Source organism: Cetorhinus maximus, chromosome 9, assembly GCF_964194155.1.
Source record: "Cetorhinus maximus chromosome 9, sCetMax3.hap1.1, whole genome shotgun sequence".
In the NCBI taxonomy this organism is placed as follows: Eukaryota; Metazoa; Chordata; class Chondrichthyes; order Lamniformes; family Cetorhinidae; genus Cetorhinus; species Cetorhinus maximus.
Genome location: NC_135887.1, coordinates 90,372,259 through 90,378,258, shown reverse-complemented (window position 1 = coordinate 90,378,258; position 6,000 = coordinate 90,372,259). Strand labels below are relative to the sequence as shown.

The window sequence follows — 6,000 nt, the reverse complement described above, 5'->3', positions numbered from 1 at the left end:
ATGAGTGGCATGGACAGAGTAGATAGTCAGAAGCTTTTTCCCAGGGTGGAAGAGTCAATTACTAGGGGACATAGATTTAAGGTGAGAGGAGAAAACTATAAAGGTGATGTGCAGGGCAAGGTTTTTAAGCAGAGGGTAGTGAGTGTCTGGAATTCGCTGCCAGAGGAGGTGGTGGAAGCAGGTACGATAGTGGTGTTTAAGAGGCAGCTTGACAAATACATGAATAGGATGGGAATAGAGGGATACGGACCCCGCAAAATGTTTTAGTTGATGGGCAATATGATCGGCGCAGGCTTGGAGGGCCGAAGGACCTGTTCCTGTGCTGTACTTTTCTTTGTTCTTTGTTCAAAATTATAACGGGCTTCTTCAACGGTGCTATCAAGTAGCACTTACTCAGCAATAAACTGCTCATAGCTGCTCACCTTGGGTTCCACCAGGGCCATTCAGCTGCAGACTTTGGTGCAAACTTGGACAAAAGAGCTGAACTCAAGAGATGAGGTGAGAGTGACTGCCCTTGACATCACAGCAACATTTGACTGAGTGTGGCATCAAGGAGCCCTAGCAAAACTGGAGTCAATGGGAATTAAGGGGAAAACTCTCTACTGGATGGAGTCATAACCGCTAGCAGTTTTGTATGTGGGAGCAGAGGCAATGTAAGAGCAAAGCAGCTGTAAGCCTCCAACAGTCTCCACAGGAACCAAAGTGAAAAGAACCTCATTTTGAATTCGCAAGGTGAAAATCTGCAGCATTACAGCTGGGATATTGTTAGGGCCAATGGCCTCTGCTGTACCAGCACCTTCAGCCGTTCCTTGATATCATGTGGAGTGAATCGAATTGGCTGAAGACAGGCATCTGTGGTGGATCATCCACTCAGCACTTCTGACCTGGTATCTGGTTAAGTCTATGGGTGCTGTTGTCTTAATGGAGATTAGTTTGGGAAGTTGTTAAAAGTTATGATGGCAGTAATTTGTAGCCATGTGTATATAGTTAACATGTGTAAATTAATAAAATGTTTCATTTAGTTTAATATAAAACGTCTCAAGAACTAGTAGTCTGATTCATGAATTTAGAGTCACATCTCAAACATAACATTTAAATATATGTTATGACAGTTGTTTAAAGTTTCCCTCTGGGATTTTTAAATAACTCAGCTTTACAAACTGCTGGGTCATAACAAATCAGATGAGGAATTAAAAGGGAATCAGGAGAATCCAGATGGCCTTCTGTTTCAACTGAGGACTAATAGTGATTGTGTAACAAAAACAAAAAAGTGCTGGAAAAACTCAGCAAGTCTGACAGCATCTGTGGAGAGAAGGACAGAGTTAACGTTTCGAGTCTGTATGACTCTTCTTCAGAACTTCAGAATAGTGATTGTGTGCCAGGGCGGCTTGGGAGTCTCTAATTGTGAGGCACTTCTCATGTGGATGTGGAGGCCTTTCAATGCCAACAGCAGGCTCCATAATCTCCCACTCTGAGACCACATATGACCATTCCAAGCCAACAACACCAAGACCAGCATCGCATAGTACTTCAGCAAAGGCTGTGGGTCTGAACATCACCGAGTGCCATGGGCTTGCTGCTGGCAAGAAAGACTCTCAATGTCTCAAAAAGATTCTGACCATAGTCTTGCCACACTAATAGATTAGACCATCTTTTGAGCGAATCATATGAGACTGAACCCCAAAAGAACCATGTTTCATGCACAATCCTCATGAACCCCCTACCCCCCCCGCTCATCAACTTAGACAATGCTGAGATTGCACAACAAACATGCATTAAACTATTCAGAATTACTTTCAAAGTGACATCAAATGGGATAATCAAGTGTGCAAAATGCTTAAGGGAGCAAATGGAAAACTTCACATGCTACATCTTGTCAAGTATCACAATGTACATAGAACTGACCTATTCACTGTATTTAAAATTGTTGTATACACGATGCTGGTCTGAAATGCTGGATTTACCAAAGATCATGTGAACAACCTAAAAGACATTCAGAAATGAGCACTGGAACTAATCCTAGGTAACATGTACCAAAGCTACTCTGACACAGCCAAACAACTGAATTTGTGTCCCTTTGCTGAAAGGCAGATAAAGCTGTTTGGACTTTACTAGAAATCTCTTGAATCCCACCTCCCACCATCTCTTGCCACAACCACACAAAAGTAACTGTGCAGCTGAACTAAGGCAAAAAGATACCATTCCACAAACTGGAAATAGAACTAGTCTACAAAACAGCCCAATTCCCTACTTTTTAAAACTCATAAATAGTATATAAATGATTGAGAATTTAATGAACTCAACTTGACAACATATGATCTATGGACTTTATTACAAAATGCAGAGTGCAGTAGACCTTTTCTTTTTATTCTGTAAATTAAGGATAGGTGCAATTTGCAATGAAATGTAATTATTTGTATATTGAAATATTCATAGTTATGCAATTTTTTATTCTTTTATATTTTATTACCGTTTTAATGATTGTCTATAACTATGTTATGAATTATAATTCCTTGTTTCATATGTATCATCACAATTCAGCACTTGCCACCATGATGATTTTTCAATAAACCAATTGCCTGTCTGTCTGTGCCTGCCTCTCCATGCCTGTCTGTGTTTGGTCACTGCACAAACATTCCTGTGTAAATCTTCCCCTCACATTCCCACCACCAATATGCCATCAATGACAGAATTCTCTCCATATACACTTCAACTCCTACAAACAACTCAGTCCACCAAGTCAGAGTCAAAGTCATTTAATTTTACTAGTCTGCACACACACCTTTAGCGTAGCTACAATTTTAATCAAAAGTCATGGTACCTAGAATTTCTATCATTGTGTTCCTCCTTGGTGCTGTGTGTGAAATGTGATTTCATTTAAAAAAAAGACTTGCATTTATACAGTGCTTTTCATGGCCACCAGATATCTCAAAGCATTACAGTTAATGAATTACTTTTGAGGTGTAGTCACTGTTGTAATAGAGGGAATACAGCAGCCAATTTGCACATAGCAAGCTCCCACAAACAGTAATGTGGTAATGCCCAGATTGTATTTTTGTGACGTTATTTGTGGGAAAATATTGACCAAGGCACTGGGGGTAACTCTCCAGCTTTTCTTCGAAATAATGCCATGGGGTCTTTTATGTCCACCTGAGAGGGCAGGCAGAGTCTTGGTTTTATCACATCTGAAAGATGGTACCTACAACAGTGCAGCATTCCCCCTACTGCACTGGAGTGTCAGTCTTGAGTTTTGTGCTCAAGACCTGGGGCGGAATCATCCAAAATTTGCACCACGTGTGGTAGTGGGCAGGTAAAATTACGTTTTAACTGCCAGCCGCAATGGTGGCTTTTCATACGTATTGTCACAAATCCGACGTATTAATTGTGCGTTCCTGGAAACACGCCATTTCAATGGTGGGCAAGCTCTCATTCCCCCACCACGCAATCATTTTGCCGCTTCATCACACCTGGCGCCATATTTAAAGTGCAATCACCTCTCAGTGCTTCCAGCCCACGGTTCCTGCAAAGAAGACATGACCCTGATAGGCAAAAAGACTGAAATCAAGGTCCTCATGGACTTTGAAAACAGAGCCATCCAGCTGGCCAGCGAGGATCTGGACATTTCCTGTTCTGATGGTGAGATTGGCGGTGGTCTATCAAGTGAGGATCCAGTAGTGCAACATCCAGCAGGCAACCATGCTGTGAGTGATGTGTTCTCTTTCACAGGCCACTGCTATGCACTAATTATCTATCCTTGCTTTTGCAGGCACATCGGCCAAACAACTACATCGTCCATGACCCAGGGCTTCCAATCAAGCCCCGAAGAAACCTCTGAAAAGGAATCTGAAGGTACCCTCCCTGAAGGCCAGTCACAGCGCTCAGCCACACCCTCCACCAGTGCAGAGACACATTTCGGTGGGACCTAGCTTTAGAGTAGCTTCGTGACCACAATCCGGTGAGCACATCGCACCTTCTGATCCACAGCAGGTGGTGGCAGGAACGTCCCAGATGTCCAGCACTCAGATGACTGCCGGAAACCATAAATTTGCTGAGTCCGAGTCAGATGATGAGCCTCTGGACTCGGTCATGTCACAGTTGCTGGAGCTGCAAAGACAGACGCGCAACGCGCCAACTCCTGCGGGAGCATCCAGCCCAGTCCTCTGCCACCCAGCACGTCCCCGATCCTGGTCACCCCGGCAGCCACAGCTGTCCTCTCCACCAGCCACTGAAAAGGACGGAGGGGCGGATTCCTGAGCAGCGGCTCTCTGACGATAGGGAGAGCTGCGTCGCAAGGCGACCATGTTCCAGACTTTGATCAGGTCCTGGTAAAAGACAGGAAGGCGCTCGACAGACCAGCCCTCTGGGAAAATATTAAACGCTTCACGAATTTGCGCGTCATCCTTGCGCAGGGGCCATGCTAATCTTCTCTGTATCGTTCCAATTTTAGTATATGTGCTGCCGAAGCGAGCACAAGATTAAGAAGTAACTCTTTTAGAGTCAACCAATTAAACTAAATTAACAAAATAAGGGATAAATCAAGCACAGCCCCTAAGTCAGGTCAGCTGTAAAATCAAGGAAAAAACTTTAAAGGAAACTTATAAACATTAAACCAAAATGTGATTAAAGGGGTCAACAAACCACCCCAGTCCCCGCGGCGCCCACCGGGCACGAAAGGCCTCGAGAGTGCCGGCAGACACCGCGTGCTCCCTCTCCAGGGACACCCGGCCGCGAACGTAGCCGCGGAAGAGGGACAAACAATCGGGCGGGACTCCCCCCTCGATCGCCCGCTGCCTGGACCTGTTAATGGCCAACTTGACCAGGCCCAGGAGCAGGTTCACGAGGAGGTCCTCCTCCTTCCCGACCCCCTTCCGCACCAGATGAATGGAACGCTTCACGAATTTGCGTGTCATCCTTGCGCAGGGGTCATGCTAATCTTCTCTGTATTGTTCCAATTTTAGTATATGTGCTGCCGAAGCGAGCACAAGGTTAAGAAGTAACTCTTTCGAGTTATCAACAGATCGCATGTAACTCTTTCGAGTACATTCACAGTTCTTGGTTTCCGGGAGTGGGACATGAACTCACAACCCTCTGATTCAAAGGCGAGGGTGCTATGAACTGAGCCACAGCTGACACCTCAAGGTTAAGAAGTAACTCTTTCGAGTTATCAACAGTCACAGATTGTAACTCTTTCGAGTACATTCACAGTTCTTGGTTTCCGGGAGTGGGACATGAACCCACAACCTTCTGATTCAAAGGCGAGGGTGCTATGAACTGAGCCACAGCTGACACCTCAAGGTTAAGAAGTAACTCTTTCGAGTTATCAACAGATCGCATGTAACTCTTTCGAGTACATTCACAGTTCTTGGTTTCCGGGAGTGGGACATGAACTCACAACCCTCTGATTCAAAGGCGAGGGTGCTATGAACTGAGCCACAGCTGACACCTCAAGGTTAAGAAGTAACTCTTTCGAGTTATCAACAGTCACAGATTGTAACTCTTTCGAGTACATTCACAGTTCTTGGTTTCCGGGAGTGGGACATGAACCCACAACCTTCTGATTCAAAGGCGAGGGTGCTATGAACTGAGCCACAGCTGACACCTCAAGGTTAAGAAGTAGTTGCACAGCCTGGGCACGGGTATTAATCACTTGTAAATAATGTTCACCATTGTCAGTAAACTCCCAAAATGCCTCCCTGTCTGTGGCTCCTTGTTCTAATGAGCAGTATTCATGGCACTCAGGTGTGAAACCTTTCTGCACAAGATAAAGGTAGGTGTCTCAGTACAGGGCCTATTCCCTGTGTTCTGTGCATATTATGACCCAGCAGTTGGTAAAGCTGAGTTATTTAAAAATCCCAGAGGGAAACTTTAAATAACTGTCATAACCTATATTTTTAAGTGATATGTTTGAGATGCAACTCTAAATTCGGGAATCAGACCATCAGTTCTCGAGAGGTTTTATATTATACTAAATGAAACATTTTATTAATTTACATAAGTTAA

At 44.4% G+C, this 6,000-nt stretch overlaps 2 non-coding genes across 2 annotated transcripts; both read right to left on the bottom strand.

Annotated features, from left to right (window-relative positions):
- Positions 1-4,364: 4,364 nt before the first annotated feature.
- Positions 4,365-4,471, bottom strand: LOC144685170 (U6 spliceosomal RNA). The gene has a single exon (XR_013577669.1). It is a non-coding gene; the product is annotated as a U6 spliceosomal RNA (small nuclear RNA).
- A 404-nt stretch (positions 4,472-4,875) lies between these two features.
- On the bottom strand, positions 4,876-4,982 carry LOC144685088 (U6 spliceosomal RNA). The gene has a single exon (XR_013577611.1). It is a non-coding gene; the product is annotated as a U6 spliceosomal RNA (small nuclear RNA).
- Between the last annotated feature and the right edge of the window lie 1,018 nt (positions 4,983-6,000).